The following is a 17601-nucleotide window of genomic DNA, read 5'->3' on the forward strand; positions in this document are numbered from 1 at the left end:
AAAAACATCATCTTAAATGTTTATGCACCTAATAACAGGGTTTCAGTATATACAAGGAGAAATAGACACATCCACAAATGTAGTCAGATTTCAGTACCGTCTCTGAACAGATACATCAAGTAGATAACAAACCAATAAAGATATAGAAGGCTAAAACACCACTATCAACCACCTTGACCTAATTGACAGTTATAGAACACTCTACCCAACAAAAGCAGAATACACATTCTTTTCAAGCATGCCCAGATTTATCAAGATAGACCATATTCTGGGTAAAAAAAACAAGACAATTAATTTAAAAGGGTTTAAATCATACAAAGGTTAAATCAGAACAGAAAGGTATCTGGAAAAGTATCTTATAACTGAACAACACACTTCTAAATAACCCAGGGGCACATTCTAGGCCATACAGAACATGTTACATTTCAAAGAATGCCAGTCATACAAAATACATTCTCAGACAACAGTGGAAATAAAATGGAAATTAATAACAAAAAGATAGTGTAAAAATTCTCAAATATTTGGAAATTAACACACTTCTAAATAATGCCTGCTGCATCAAAGAAGTCTCACGAAATATTTAAAAATACTTTAAAATAAAGTGAAATATAGTCTATAAAATGTGGGATGCAGCTAAAATAGTTCTTGGAAGGAAATTTATAGCATTAAATGTTTATATTAGAAAAAAACCTAAAATCAATAATTGAAGTTTCCAACTTATGAAACTAGAGAAGAGCAAATTAAACTTAAAGCAAGCAGAAGAAAGTAAATAATAAAAATTAGAGAAGTCAACAAAATTGAAAATAGGAAAATGATAAAGAAAAATCAACAAAATGGAAAGCTGGTTTCTTTGAACAAGATTAATAAAATGATAAACATATAGCGAGGCTAACCAAGGAAAAAAGAGAGAAGACATAAATTACCAGTATCAGGAAGGAAAGAGGAGCCATGACTACTGACCTCGTGGATTTTACAGGGCTAATGAGAGAATACTACAATCTCTGCCCACAAATTTGAAATGGACCAAATCCTAGAAAGATTACAAACTACCAAAACTCCCTCAGGGAGAAACAGATTACCTGAACAGCTCTATATCTATTAAAGACATCAAATTAATAGTATATGTTAAAAACAAATAAACAATACCACCACCACCAAAAACCTTCCAAAAAAGAAAACACCCAGGCCCAAATGGTCACCCTGGTGAAGTTTACCAAATCACCCATGTGACATAAATGAAAAGGGTAATTGGGAAATATTTTCAACTGAATGGAAATGAAACATATTTCCAAATAATTAGGATGTAACTATAGCAGTGCTCAGAGGGAAACTTATAGCACTAGGTATCTATATTAGGAAAGAACAGTCTCAAATTAATGGCTCAAGGTAAGGGATTGTTAAAATTGCCTTCAAATATCTGAATGTCTTTTGTTAAAAAATATGTTTCATATTGTTGGAGAAGACAATTAGAAGTGGTTATAAAAAGGCAATTCTTAGCCCTTCATAAGAAAGAAATAACGATCAAAGTTCCACAGCTATGGACTGAGTTTCTTTAGTGAGACATGCTTCCTTAGACATTCTTAAGGGTTCTTCCCAACTATTAATTTCTGAGATAAATGGTAGTGAAGGAAAAAAAAATTTCTCAGTGTTAATAGGCTATAGATAAACAAGCACATTTAAACTGATGTGTTATATAGTAGGTAATGCAATGTAAGAATGAGCAGTAATTTTTAAAAATCACAGAACTATAGAATTAGAAGGAGCCTTAAGTGGTGTTGAGTCAAACAACAGTGGCCTCGATTCCCTGCCTTTTTAAATATCAAAGCGCTGGATAAAAACCATTTTTAAAGGGGGAACCATTGAAGTTTGCAGATCAGCAAAAGCAGTGAAGGACAACTAAATCACTGAATGACATATTCAGAATTCAGAGAAAATCCCATGAAGCTCAAGAACAATCAAGAATATTCTAGACGTGCTTGTGTACCAGGTAGAAGTTGGATAAATGCCATCTGCTTTCCAAAGCCTTTTCTGGCTCTCCAAGACTTACTGGCCTGTCTCTGTCTTCCCATAGTATTTTGTACAGTCTGCACTGTAGCATCTACATACCATCATCTATCAATAAGGGGTCATGAAAAATGAGACAAGGAGTTAAAAAGTAAGGTTTGCCTTTTATCACTGGCAGTCTTTTCTTGTGCTAGAAAGTTAATCCGTGTTCTCCTAGTGAGTAGCATGAGGGTCAAATGAAGTAAGACATGTATTAGTTCTTTGAAAACTTTAATGCACTAGTTACATAAAACAAATATTCCTATTAGGTATTTTTCTCTTCGTGTGGCAATAGTCTGTGAATTTCTGCCTAACACCAATACATTTCTACTTAAAATGGTTAAACGGCAAGAAGTAAAACTGATTGTACACAAAAACAACATTGCTGCTTTATAGCAACCACGGAATTGCCTCAGTTTTTTTTTTTTTTTAAGACAGTTCAGTTAGTGTTTCTATTTTGTGTAGTAGCTATCTTTTATGACAGTTTGATCTTGGTTTATTACTTGGCCCCATAAAATCCTAGACTTGAGTGCTAAATTTTTAGTGCTAGAGGGAATCATGTAATCTAGAGGCTAAAAGTTAAATTTTGTGTCTTTTTATTGAAAAGGAAGCATTTCCCCCCTTTTAACAAGTTTTATATTGGTTTGATTTTCAACATCAATGATAATAGCTACCATTATTGAGCATTTCTTATATGCTAACACTGTTCCAGGTGCTTTACACAGGTTATCTAATTCTATCCTTTGCAAGCCCTGTGAAAGAAGGTATTATTCCTCTTTTACAGATGAGGAAACTGAGGTTCTGGAAATACTGTTAAATTGCTTTATTTAAAAAACTACTAAAAGGTGACACTAAAATTTGAATGTGAACCTGACACCAGAGTCCATACTCTTAAACACTGCCTCCTTGAATGAGCGGTACAATGCATTGGGCTTAGAAATAGATTCTGATTACTTATTTAATACAGTTACGGAGAACGTCAGTGAATAATTACATGCAGAGGTGGTAGCTAGGGGCAAAGGAAACAGCATGGGATTTAGAAACAGTATTTAAAGTTGTGACTCATATACTTATTTGTTCTGTGACTTTGGCAAATCAATTTATTACCTCTCTTGAGGCTTTTTTCCTCATTCAAAAATAGAAATTCATAAAACCACCTATCTCAGATGGTTATGGTGAAGATCAAATTGATGTTTCTAAGTGCTTTGTAAATGCTTTTGAAAAGTATATAAGTGAATTGATGAGTATATGTTGTCATTTGCCATAGCCGTTCTTCAAGTAGTAAATTTTCTGAGTGCTTTTAAAAAATGATTTGATTTACAGAAACGTAGTGAGCTTCCAAAGCAGCTCTATTGAATTAGAGTGATCTATTATAGAAGGAGGTTCTACTCATAAGACCAGCTTTCTTCGATGAAGTACATCGTTTTTGAGGAACGATTATTTCACAATAGTTCGTAAAGGAATTCTTCACGGATGTTTCTGTCTCCATTTTGGAAGAGTAGGGAGACACAGAGGCCAAAGTGAATCAGTGCCAGAGTCAGCTTTGAGGTTCCTAATATAACTGTCACACTGAGCCTACCAAGAATTCCACTACCTTTCCTGTGCAGTTGGGAGTTCTGTATTTTCTAAGTTTATTTCTGTCCCAGTTTGAGAAAAGTGAAAGTCTTTACCTTGAGGACTGTTCAGTACCCTATACAAAATGGCATCTTTGGCAGTCAAATGAATAATCAATGAATGGACCCCCCCAGGTCAGTCCCGAAGCTCCTAAGATGGGCACGTGGGAAGGTTGTGTTCTGTGTCATGGAGTGAGTTCTCCATACCTTTCATTCCAGTATTGTTTATTTTCTTTTTGGTTTAGGAATTTTGAAACTTAACCCATCTATTCCCATGTTGACTCAGGAATAGCAGCAGAAATGGAGGGGAGCACAATAAAATGAACGCGTTTTGTTACGGGCTGTCGTGAACGTGGTGTCAAAGTAGCAGCTCGGAATTCAGTGGAGACTTTGGAAGTCTTTTAATTCTGTGTGTTCAGTGTAGGTAACCAATCAGGATAATCCACTTTCTTTCCTAGTCCCTCTGGCTCTCCCCTCCCCCCTCGCTAACCCTCTTCACTCACATGCGCGTGCGCGCGCGCACACACACACACACACACACACACACACACACACACACACCTCATTCACCCACAGACTGTCATTTAAGAGCTTGGATTACCAGTTTCGGTGATTACCTAGCTCACATCAAAAAGCTAACTGTTCCATCTCTGTTCGTGTTTGTGTTTTGCAAACAGAATTTGTGCAAACGGAGTGTCTCTAGGTCGCGTGGCCTTCTCTGGAGATGAGGCCTGAGGGAAGCCCCAGGAGTTACAGCTCTCAGTTCACCCCACGGTAGTAGTTTACTGGGTGTCAACCAAGAAGGGCAGTGCGGGTAGCCGACCTCCCATCAGCAGCAGAACCATCAGGTTGAGAATAGAGTGTCCCAGTGGTTTAGGTATGGTGACACGAAAGAAACTGCAGATTCAGTGAGACCATCGCTTGTGGGATTGCAGGGTGGAGAAAGAAAGGGAGAGTGAGCGAGCATAGTTTATTTATGGAATGTCGGGGGGCCATCGTGGCTCAGCGGGCCCTAGAAGCGGAGGACTTCCCTCAGCGCTTGTTTTCTCCCTCTGACCTTGGATGAACTAGCGAGCAGTATATTATGCCGGGTGATTGTGCTGGTTTGTCATGGTTAGCATTCTGGACTGTCACTGGAATGTAGGAAACGGATGAATTTGAATTGAACCATGAGGTGGTCTGCCGGCCCTCTCCTTGTCTCGAGGAAACCTGTCGCTGTTTGTCTGGGCCTGGCCTAATGAAAGCAGTGGAGGGAAAGAGAGGTGGGCCTTTGATCTCTTTGTTGCAGCTGCTCCCTGGGAACTCACTGAAATCAATGCCCTGTTTTCCTGAAGGAATGAATGGCTCTGCCTAACTAGCTTTGTGAAGCCGTGGGGGAATTCACTGCCTCTGTTTATTGACAGCTGAAAAGGAGCACATGGGGTGGAATGGACCTTCTTGTGAAAACCAGGCACAGGGAAAATTAGACCTCAATTTAACACAGAGGAATTTGGAAATTCACCCCAAAGGAGACGTGGTTTCTCATGCTTACATTAGAATTCCTCAAGTTTGGGGCTAGTGTGTAGTGAACAATGGAGGTTCTGTCACAACTGTGTTATAAGCAGGAATATGATGTGCATAATAAATGACGCTAAGTAGAAGTGGATTCAATACCCTCCTTAGTTTTTTAAACACAGAAGTAGAGAAAGACAAATATTAACCATGATATAATCAGGTGATTCTTTTATTTTTGCTTTAAGAAGAAGAGAAAAAAATGGATACTTATTTTAGGCATGGTTAATGTGGTATCACTAAGTCTCTAGAATGTGTCTTTCATTCATTTATGTTTCAAAACATCTTTGAACTTTGTGTCTAAGTTTCATTCACTTAGCTGTTTGTGCTGTTCTGGGTTGTGTGTGTTGAGTGGAAATACTACAAATCACATTTATTTTTAAAATGTTTATTCTTGGGATGTTATAACTGGAAGTCTGCGTCAAACATAAATGAAACTGGCTTGTAGACCAGTTTAGCACTTGCGATGAGAACAGTTCATAAATCCTAAAACTACTGCCTTACTTTTGACAACACAGTAAAGAAAAAGTCGAGTTTATCACAAGGAAACATCACCATACCTTCTTTTATCTCTCCCCTCACTTGCTTGATTTCCCAGGAAGAATTTATAGCTTTTTCCTTTGGCCCTCAGCCCTTTGTGCACACCTCTATTATAACACTTAACACATTGCCCTGTAGCTCTTTGTTTAGGTGTATTCTTTTAGCTGGAAGTAAAGCAGCTGTGTCGTATTCATTTTTATATCTCCAAACCCAGCAAAGCTCTTGGCTCAGTGAATGTGTGCTGAATGAATGGGGATTGATAGCTCCCTGTACATTACTTTGAATGTAATTACTTATCCAGGCTTCAACTGCAAATACTACATTTAGGAAAACCTGATTGATCTATTGTTACCTGATTGGTGCCATAGCTTTTAAAAATCTTTCCTTTATGGAGAATTATTAAACAGTTTTTCAATGTGGCAAGTTTGTTGGGCAGTCCGTCAGCCTCTGAGCAGGAGGCATAGAAAGTGTATGGCATTGCCCTTCTCAAATCCAAGCTCTCTTCTATAATATTCTTTAAAAAAAATAAGTCTCAGCACAGTGTTTAGGTATTTTCAGTAAGAAGATGAAAAAACGTTTAATTTAGAGTTTTGTAGACTTTCACCTGACCAGATTTAGTGATTGAGATGGATAGACTTCCATTTTCAGGTTTTCATTCTATGATGTAACGTTAAATAATGCAAAACAAAACCTTTGACAGTTTCTTTAACCAGCTTTACCACCACTCTATGTTATGAACCTCTTGTCAAAGGAAGCAAGCACCTTTACTTCTAAGTGAAAAGTGTGTAAGGGAAATTTTCATTCTAGAGGACTACTGTGATTTCACAGGACCCTAGGACAAGCCCAGTTTCTGAGTTATTCTCAAGTTAAACCCGATTTCTTTTTAAACCAGAGCTTTAAGTGGGAAATAGTTGTCAAGATTCTTTGAGAAAAATAACATCTTAAAATCATAATGGAAAACTTTAGAAAAGGTGAGGGCAGGGGAGAGGTAAGTAAGCACCCAAGTACAGGAACTGGCTAATATTTTATTCTCCATGTTATTTTTGTTTTGTTTTTACCACAAAGATTACGTTAAAAGCAATCTGTTTGGTTTTCTGTCTGGATTAAAAGTAGGGATGAAGTTTAAAATACAGGTTTACAAATTTATGAGTCGTGGTAGCAGTCTTGTAGAGGGACAGGTGCTTGTATGGGTCATACAAATGTGGTCGATTCAGCAGGTTGTGATTCTGCTGAGATTTTAGATTTCTTACAAAACAGGAAAATTACCATGGCCTTGATCATTGATAGACTCTCGCCCCCGTAAGTATTAACTTGTAGATAAGAAAGCTGTAAGCCTCTGACTTAGGTTTTATAACTCGGCTGCTCAATCCTCCCAGTTTCTGGAAGTAATTTCGTGTGACATCATACCAAAGTCGGGAGGGGTGGAGGATGGAAGGAGAAGTAGGAAATCAAACGACACTTTTCCGTTTGATGTTTCAGCTTAAAAGCGGTGAGGCGTATCTTGTCTACATTGATAGAACTACAGACAGGCCCCAGGGAGTGACTGTAGTTAAAAGTTGTGTTCTTGCTGTGTTTATAGAACCAGATAACGTCAACTACATGATCCGCCATAAAAGAGTCCTTTTCTCAGGCCTGAAGACTGTTGTCCTATACAAGAAGAATTTCAAATAATTTAAGTCAGACCCTCAAAATATGTTTGGGGATCAACATATATTAGATCTTTGTATTTATGTGTGTGTTTATCTCCACAGACAAACTTCCTAGCAGAAAGATACTTCCCTCTTAGCCACCTTCCCATCCATCCAAATAAAGCGGCCCTAATACAGGCTGATCTAGTCACTGAAAGGGAAACATCCTCCTTACGGGTTAGGTTGAATTACAAGAAAGACGGGTATGCTTACTGTCAACAAGTCCTGCCCTTCAGGCCTCTCCTCTGAGTAGTAAGCTTGTCTTTGAAAAAAAAAAAATTGCAGTTAAGCAAAGGTTCCTTTGGTTTTGGGTTTTTTTTTTTTGGTTTGGTTTTTGTTTGCCTGTTTGTTTGTTTTTGGCCTTTTAATGGTCTTTCCTTGCTCTTTGTCATCTTCTTCCCCTCTTCCCCAGTGCACGCTCAGCCCTACTTGGGTACTTTCTTCCTTTTCCTAAAGGATAACGTTCTTAGTTGACCCTTTTACAAAAGGTTCTGATTATCATCTGATTTCTTCCTGAGGCTCTGAGAAATTTTCACTTGAATTGGGGTCTCTGGAAAAGAATTGCAGATACAGGAGTCCACCTTGCTTCCCAGGTGCAGTGTCCAGCACTTCGCTCACATTAACTCATTTAATCCTCAACAGGCTTTTAGGCTATAGGTATGGTTATCGGCTCCATTTTACAGGCGAGAAGCTGAGGCAGAGAGCTGTTCAACAAGTGGTGTGAGGTTTCTGAGTGGCTCCGGGTGACACCTGGATCTGAATGTAGGCATTCTGGCACCATGGCCCCAGCTCGTCCCCACGTCACCACGTTGTCTCTCTCAAACTAAAAATCCTGTAAGAACTTCGAGGTGTGTCTCTGGAAGGTTGGAATATAACACGGTGGCATACTGACGGAAAGAAGTTTTTGATCCCGGCGTTCCTGAACTCACACTCTGTATATAAATGTCTCCTAACACAGTATCGCTGTGGTTTTTCTCAATACCTTTTTTTTTTCTTTAACCTTTTGACATTTTTTTCCTCTTCTAGGATTGCTCTCACATCTGATGTGGCCTCTGTTTCATGTCACATCTGAAACTCCTCTGTACCTCAAACTTAGAAAGGTAAGTGTGTCTCCGCTACCCCCGCTGACTTCTGCCCAGGCTGCTCTCTGTGGCCCGTTGTGAGTCTGTGTTCTCATTCTCTTACGTTAGAGCACACGCCAAAGCTTCCCGCTCTCCACGGTAGAGGGGGTTATGTTCCAGAAAACACTTGCTCTCCGAGAATTTTCATTTGAGGAACTGCAGACCTTGAGGGAAAAATTACGGTTGGGGAATATGAAAGCCTATTTTTCACTCTTTAGAAAAATCAAGAGAACATGCTAAGAACTGTCATTGATATTCATATAACTTTAGAAATAAGGGGCACTATACAAATGCCTTTTATTTATCATGACTTGTTTACTAGAAACTTGTGATCTCCCTCTCTGACACTTAAAAAGATGTTTTCAAATAACAAATTAATGCTAGGGGAAATTTGGGGGTATTAGACTCCATTTAGAATCATATTTAGTATGTTGCATACATTACAATTCAGAGTCTCTAAATCATGCTCCTAAAGTCATAATGGGAGGTGATTCTCAATTTGCATATATTCTGTCCAAATTTCCTAAAATTATGAAATAAGTATGCCACTAAATCCAGTGGAGGTAACCTAAATTTGCCCCTAAATTTGAGGGAACTTGTGGTCGACAGGATCCCCAATATTTATCAGAAGTTTTGATTTTTTCTTTTTCTCCATCATACATATAGAGATGATGATTTGTTTTAAGCACCTATTTCAAAATAATGACACCTAGTCATTAAATTTCATATCCAACATTTTGGTGGTTTTTCTCCTGTAACATGTATTAGTTCTCTGTTTTAAGCCCATTGCCTTCTTCACCCCAAAGGAACCCTCCCCCTGTTTTGCAGCTTTAGTGCTGTGTTGCTTAACCATAACTTTTGGCCTCTCTCCACATATTTTTTTGCAAAATGTCCTTGACTGTAATATGCCATATTTTTTTATTCCAGTCTTCTCTGTAAGTTTTCTTATATCCCATCTTACACTTGAGTTTTTTGGGGTTTTTTTTCCTCCTAAACTAGATGAACCACTTCCAAATTTATTTTGCTCTTGGACTGACTTCTAGAAAGGCTGTCCACAGCTGCTCCAGGTGAAGGGCCAAAGTGAAATATTAGATGTGTGTGTTTAAATTCCTGTTCTCCAAATGGTTCTAATTGAAATTAATCCACTTCCCCACTTATACATTCAAAAGAAAGATTCTAGCAAAATCCAAATGTGCCAGAATCACTTCTGTATATCATTTGGGTGACTTCATGATACCTGTAAGACCAATTCATGCCAGGCCTATTTGTAGTTGTTTCCTCTAGTTAAATGTGACATTGCCATTAAAAGCAGAGCTAATAATATTATACTGCTTAAGAATTTAAAAATCTTTCAAATACATGACATACAAAGTTTTGAAGCAGGCAGGAAATAATTAGAAATTTCTTTTACAAGTATGTGTTAGAAAATGGAATTGTGTCATGATCCAAATTAAAGAAGGATGATTGAAGTGAACCAATAATCCATACTTTCTGTTATATGTATTGTATTCTGAAACAGGTTCTTAATATTTCCTAATTGTGACCTTACCCAGTGTATAAAATCATTCTTGATACTTATTAACAGGCCACATCTACTTTGTACATAAACTTCAGACTCTGCCCCAGTCACTGTGCCTCCGTGTGGACATATGTAATGCATAATCTTACAACAGCTCTGCCAGGTAGAGAGATGTAAGCATGAAGAGAAGTTAGGGAGCTTGCTTAAGGTTACATACCTGGCAAGTAGCAGAGCCAGTGTTCTGACCTAGAGCCATGTGACTCCAAAGCCGGTGCTCTTTGCACTCCACCAGCCCATCTTTCTTGGACTGCATCCAGCAGAAGAGTATCATTTGGTTAACGTTTTTTAACTAACTGTAGGAACACAACCTAGTATTAAGTAGAGTATGCTTCTGGTAAAAGAATAAGGGAGAGTAAAACACGTTATCATACCACCTTTAGGTAAGGAAAGTTACTATCCAAGAAATACCATTAATTTTTTTTTTTTTTTTTTTTACTTCCTTGACTCCCTGAACAAACAAAAAGTTAAAGTGAAGGCCGTTGGGGATGAAGGGCGTTGGGGGGGTCATAATATAGGAGGGTGTTTAATAAATAAAGCACATCTCTCTATCAATGTGTTTAAAATAGTGCTAGGAGTTATGCGTGTTTATACTATGACAAAGTGTACTTTATTTGGGGAATAACTTAATTGATCCATTATGTGGCATTTACCAAGGTAATTTTTCCCTTTTTGTTTGAGCACAGGAATTAAAAGTGATTCATAAAACAGACGCGCACACACACAGTCAACGTGCAAATTAGAACCACATTAGGGTGATCATCATTTTTTGTTGTTTCCCTAAAATGGTTCCCGTTTGCTAGTTCCGATTCAGGGGAGCTTTAGAGCTCCCTGTCAACACTCAGTTTTACAGAGAAACTTCAGTGTTCAGTTATTGCTGTTCGTCTTTTTTGTGCACAGCTTTAAAAAACTGTTTTCTGTGTTTTTTCCTATGGAATTACTGATTTTCATGTATAGAATGGATAAATGCAGGAGCATAATCTGTCTGTCTGCTGTCTGAGGTCTCTTTCTATAACGCGAGCCCTTAGCGTATCACTCTCCTGATTAAAAACTTTCAGTGGATCAGTCAGGACTGTTGGTTGCAACTGATGGAAATTAATGGGACCATTGAAGAATTCCAAACAGCCAAGTGAGGGGAGTGTATTTGCATGTTAGAAGAATCACTCTGACAGCGGCATTGTGATTAGAATGAAGGGATGAAGCGGAGCCAGTCTGAGAACAGAGACACTGAGGAACCAGTAGGGATCTCCGTGTCCAGTACGTAGAAATGACCCTTTACTGATAAGCTCTTTACTTGCCAGGCTAGTAGTAGTTTGAAGGAAGCCACATGGAAATTGAGTTCTGGCCAGTAGGGAGGGCCGGTCCCCATTGTCCAGCATACCCTCCACCGCCTCTAAGTTTTGGGGCAACACAGGTTGGAAGGTAGCCTCCGGCACATGGTTGCCCCTGTTGGATGGTGAGGGTTGGGGCTGAGCCCTGTGAGTGCTCATTGACTGCCCCCTCCTCTTTTCCATCTGGGCTCCCCCATCTGGTGTGAGAAGGGAAGCGAGCGTCAGCAGAGGCCAGACCTTAGGAGAGGAGAGCGGCCCTGCGCTCTGGTTTTCCGGACCTCTATCTGCTTGCTCAACGCACCCTAACTTCCAAGTTCCCTGTCTGGGGTTTTTTTCTTGGGCACCACTTAATACCAAATACTCATTTTCCTAATAACCGAAGCAGGGCGGGGGGGGGGACTGTCTTGGCGCGCCCTGCCTCTGTGATGGGGCACTTGCCCCCCAGATAGCTCCTCCTCTCCCGGGTCCGTCTTCCCTCTGGACGCGCCCCACATGCCGGGCAGACTTAGTGGGTGCTTGTGCAGCAGGAAAATGGGGTCCCCTATTTGCTGATTCTTGTATGTCTGAAATTCTTCCAACCAGAGCTCCCTGTTCCAAAAGTTCTAATCTCGGCATACTGGCTGATACATCCTGGCTTATCTAGAATCCTCTCTGGTTTTCATCAGGGCCTTCATAAGCCTCATCCGAAGTCTCAGATATTCAGCCACAGAATTTAAATGGAATTTGTTTTGAGGACATGACTGACCTCAAAGTCCAAATCCCTGTAGACATTTGGTGTCACAAGGACCTACCATTACTGCAACATCTTTGAATCAACAAATTTGTCACATTTATATCATTTCTCCTCCCTGACACCACCCCAGTTTCCAGCACACTCTCATTTCCATCTTCTGGAAACCAACAGTTTCCAGAACTGTTGGAAACAGTTGGTTTCCAAACTGATGGAAACTCCGTCCAGGCAGCTGGTCTGGGAGGCACGTCCAGGCTCAGAAGCGGCAGTGTCCTGGGCCCCAAGATTCTAGCAGCACTGGCCTCTCTTTTCTCTTCCTAGTAGACTGCTGGTTTTTTCCTTTGGTTTTTAAGCAATTCAGAGTTTAAGATAAAGGCCTTAAAGATAACTTTCTCTGTCTCTCCCTTTCTAGGTATTTGCATAGGAATCAGAGGCGTTAATCTTGTGAGTAAACTCTTGACATCAGCACTTGTTTCCTTCCTTCCTTCTCTACCTGCCCCCGGGACTAAAGCACAGGACAGCTGCCAGGTCCCCAGCACCTTTGCAGAGTCCACACTCCTCTCTACAAGAGGAGGGGTGGTAGCATTTTTTGAAAAATAATCTGGCTCCCATTGTAGCAGTTGAAGCTAGTCTATAGCACAGATGCACATGAGTCTGTGATTCTTTGCACCTCACTCAGGCGCCCCTCACAGGTCTGAATCTCATTCCACGGTGTCAAGTATGCAGGAAGTACTCACTTTTGTATTCCCCATTCCTCCAACCTAGAGAGAAATTTCATTGCAGTCATTTTTAGGTGTCTCCCTTTCCCCCATGGAGTGTGTCCTAGAATCTGGGGATTTCCCTGGCACCTGGTAGGTGAGGGCTGGTCTTTGGTATATGACAGTGGGGTAGTGGTCTCTTGAAGCCCTGCCACTCTTGCCCCAGGCCTGGCCTCCCTGAGCACACCCGCAGCTGTCCTCTAGAGGGTTCTGCCCTGCCTTGGGGACAGAGCTGTGCCAGGGCCCCTTTTCCTTTCCAGCCCCAGGAGCTGGGGGTGGAGGGGACAGTGCCTTTTTCTCTCCCTCTTACAGCTCTCTGCTTCTCTCGACCCTGAAGTTGGGCAGAGTCTCCTCACTGGGTTTAAATGTTTAGAAAGACAGACTGCTTCTGCCGTCATCTGGGCTAAAATACAAGGAATTACAAAGCCTGCACCTGTTTTAAATGAGCTAGAAAGGATGTTGGGAGGACAAACGAAGTAAAATTCCAGAGTTGTCCTGCTGCACTGATTTGGAGGCTGTAATGAAGGCAAAACATCACCCAAACACTGGTAACTATGGAAATGAAGAGAAGGAAACAGATTTGAGAGACAATAAGCTCGAAGAATCTGTGTAGCTTAGTCAGTGAGTAAAATCTAGTTTGCCTCCAGAGTTTCTAACTTTGGAGCAGCTGGGGAGCAACACAGTGAAGAGACTATTAATAATGCGGACTTTCCAATCCCACACTCTGGATGCAAAGCCCGGCTCAGCTGCTTGCTGATTGTGTGACCATGGGCAAATTGGCATCACTCCTAAGCCTCAGTTTCCCCATAAATAAGATGAGGTTAATGCTTCCTCCGCGTATGGTTGGTTGTTTGGAGCATTAAGTAAAGTGCTTAAAACAGTGGCCGTGACCTGGTGAGCATCCAGTAAATGTTAGCTCTTATCACTTAGTGGTGCCAGTGGCTAAAATCGCTGATTCTGGAGGAGCAAGCCTGGCGGGTTAGCCGTGCAGAGCCCCTGCTTTAGTATAGGTGACCTTCAGGGGCACTGATGATATCTAAGCTGAGAGGTGCAGGAGGAAGGTAGATGGATTCGCCTGAAATTTGAAAGGAGTTCAGGATTGAAGATAGAGATTTGGGAGGTCTGTGACCCCAAGGAGTAGTTGAAACCCTGGGTGGTGACTGAAGTCCCCTGGGGATTGTGTGAGAAGGTAGAGGGCTGGGTGCCCGGCCCACAGATCTGTTCAAACTCTGAGTGACCCTTTCACAACACGCTCCTCCGTGTTGTCTTCAAAACGACTCCATTGCTGTGAAATGAATAGGAATGTCCTGTTTACGGTCTCCACTTCAGAGGTATAATCTCAGTCGCGGTGATCCAGCTCCCCAAAGTAAGACTTAGTTGCCTGTAATCTGCCAAATCGGGTGGGCTCCTTTCCGTCTGGAATTACAGTCCTTAGAAAATAAAAAACTTATCTGGGAGGCTTTTCGAAAACAGGCCCTGCACATCCTCAACCCAGAGGAGTCTTTCGCTGGAAGCCGAGGCAGGCCTCCCGGCGTCAAGGCTTGCCCAGTTCTTTCCCACTCAAATCATTTGAAATAAAAAAGTCAGTCTGAAGAATTTACTTAAGCAAAATCAGGAGTAGCTCCAAGTGAATGAGCTGAAACTGGAGGGAAATCCCTTTGTTCAATTCGGGTTTCAGTGAACGCTCAGCAGGCAGCTAAACCAGTTCATTAACAGAGAAAAAGACGTGTTTCTCAAAGCGGCTCTCAGAAGCTAAAGCTTAGAAAAACAGATTGTGACAGCCGAAATGCATTCTAGAAATCGTAACGCTCTAGATTCAGGAAACTTTAGTTTTCGTCATCACTGAATAAACAAATCACTTCCCCCTAAATATCTCCCCTTTATTTAAGACAATTCCCTCTAACTGATCTGTTTACCGTGCACCAATCCTCGTTCCTAGAAAAATGTGATTTTTCTTGCTACTCTGAAGCTCAGAAACAAGTATATCTAGAAGTGTTTAACGGTATTGGGTCATTTTAAAAAACCGTATTCTTTACAAAAAAAAATAATAGAATTGACATATTAAAACCTTTTTTCTGTGATTTTTGAAATCCAAATTCTGACCTGAAAAACAACAGTCTGCAAGCAGCATCCTGTCAAATGTAGATGTGTTATTTTTCCTAACTGCCTCTGCTCTGCTTTATTAAATTGTTGTAGACTGCACATGATTTTTCCCCTGGGGCCACGCATGCTTTCAGGTTCTCTGTTGCATTGTTAACTATTTAAGCATTAAACTGGGGCTGAGATGGCAGGTGGGAAAGGCCGAGGGACTTGATCTCCTCCCTGCCAGAGTTCTCCGCTTTCACTAGTGCTGCTTACATTGAACGGCTTAAGAATAAGCTCCTGTGTGAGCCCTCGGAGGCCAAGGAGGATTGTTGAATTCAGAAAGGAATCTCTTTCTTTTAGTGATAATTTGAATATTTTGACAATGAAGCTAAGCTACTCCACTGCCTGGTTTGCGTACTTCACGTCATGTGCGCCCTTTCTAGTGAAACAGAAGAGAGCCTCTGCCTCTCATAAATTCATAAATTGGTATTGTCCATTGATGAGATGGGTAGGAGCGGAGGAGGAATCATCCAGAATTGTACTCTCTTGCTTTAATGTGTTTTACAGCCCTTAAAAAAATTAATATAGGCCTTTGGAGACCACCCGATTAAACCACCACGATAAAGGATGAGTATTTTGAGAAGAGAGATGGACCATGAGGATAATTTGAGAAGTGTTTATGCATGCAAAGCAAGGAATACGTTTAAAACAAATACTCTGGATGATTCAGAGAACCTACTCACCTCCAGTTTTTCCCTAAATTGTGGTGGATTATTTTTAAACTTTAGTTGTCTGAAAATGGCCTTAATTTTCCTGTTTTTAACTTAATTTTCCTGTTTAATAACTTATGTGATTCAAAATAAATGGACATAGCCTTTTTGAGCAAATAAGAGAATAAAACAGGCGACCAGGTGAATAAATCACTTAGGTGAGATATAATTGGCTGTTACATAATAGATTTACCTTTGTACTGGTAAAGAGAATCCCGAAAAGCTTCCCCCCTAAGAGGATCGACTGGTTAGAATAGTCTTAGTTGGAAGAAGCCAACTTTTATAATTGATTGGTGAACAGAGATACCCTTTTCCAAATGCTCACCAGGGATCAGTGGTGCGAAGCTGGTTGTAGACCTTTCTGGAGACTTGGTGAAAACATAAGTTCCCAGGGCCCCAGCGATGCTGTCAGTCAGTGTTAGTTTGTACCGTAGCCTAGGAATCTGTATTTTTAAAAGATTGCCCTGGTAATTCTAACGTATAGCCAGGTTTGGTAACTGCGGAATTGTATATGCAAATTGGAGACTTCAGCCTTTTCGCCCTCCACAGTTGATAAATCTATATGAAGATATGAAGCTTTTTATGTGAAGCTTTTGTTGAAAATGAATGTCTACTGGTTATTGCTGATTTTTTTCAGTTCATAATTTGTTTTAGGTTCTGTTATTACATAGATTTGCATACCTGTTTTATGGTATTCTAATACTGTTGATTTTTTTAAAATGCCATTTCCTCTGAGTTCTATTTTGAATATTTTATGTAAGCAATTTCATGGTTGTTGTTTTTTTTCTACTTGCAGAAAGCAGGGGAAAACATCAGGGTTTTTCTAATCCAGTTGCAAGTAGGACAAAGGATATAATATAAATACTTAAAGATCTTCTTGGGCAAGATTACATGAGACGTTGAAAACCTTTTAAGTTACAACATTATGAACTTCAGCACACCTTTTAAATATATCAGATGATCTAAATGTTACAGACTTTTGCCATATTGTGTATCTGAGACATTTTAAAAGTAAGGGTGGTGGGTCTATTGAAGTATTATACTGTAGGATTTTAACATCTGAACTTGATCTATCATCTATTAAAATGCCTGAAAAGCAGGAGAAAATCTCCTTCACACATTAGCAGTTGTGTATGTGTTTGTGCTCTTGAAGTGAGCAAGCTCAAGTTGCCACGTAAGCGGGGGTGGGGGGCAGGGGGAGTGTTTTTCTAGCTTCGTTCACTTAAGGTGTGCAAGATCTCTTCTTACAGGTTTGAAGCCTCAAACTTCTGAGAGGTCTCCCTGACTGCCTTCGAGCTGATGTTTCCTGTCGCCGAGTAGGTACGCAAGCAATGATTGCTTTAAAAAATTACTTCTATCTGAGCATGTTTATTAGTAATTTCTTGTAAACACATAGTAAAAGAGGTCAAGGACATGCAGGAGGTTCAAGGCACTTCAAAATGGCTCTGGTAGAGAAGAGCTGCATTTCCTCCTCAAACTGTGAAATACCTTAGAACAGAATTCTTTTAACCTTTTCTTTTTAAAAAGCAAATTAGTATCCTCTGTGTTTCGGGGAATCAGATCCTGCAGTTAGCAACTTCTCATATCCTCTGCCTTCCCCACACACAGCCCCGTAATACCTGCAGATCTCTGGAATTTTCTGCTGACAACGCCCGTCAGTTCAGAAGCTTTAAAGCTGCCCTATCTTCACTCCTCACTTGTGTACATAAGAAGATGTGTAAAGGTTGCCTCCCGTTTGTGGAAGATGTTGACTGATAAGCCTGAGGAAGATGCTGGTCACGTACCAGTTGCACTG

At 40.4% G+C, this 17601-nt stretch overlaps 1 protein-coding gene across 3 annotated transcripts in view; it reads left to right on the forward strand.

The window, feature by feature from the left end:
- PLAGL1 (PLAG1 like zinc finger 1) overlaps positions 1-17601 on the forward strand; it is a 64579-nt gene that overhangs the window by 25151 nt on the left and 21827 nt on the right. For all 3 annotated transcript variants that reach the window (XM_082634388.1, XM_082634387.1, XM_082634386.1), the window contains exons 4-6: positions 8462-8535; positions 12606-12637; positions 17057-17126. The gene's annotated coding sequence lies outside the window, so the exon portion shown is untranslated. The remainder of the gene's footprint in view (positions 1-8461; positions 8536-12605; positions 12638-17056; positions 17127-17601) is intronic.

The sequence above is a fragment of the Mesoplodon mirus genome (assembly GCF_964341445.2).
Source record: "Mesoplodon mirus genome assembly, chromosome: 10".
NCBI lineage: Eukaryota > Metazoa > Chordata > Mammalia > Artiodactyla > Ziphiidae > Mesoplodon > Mesoplodon mirus.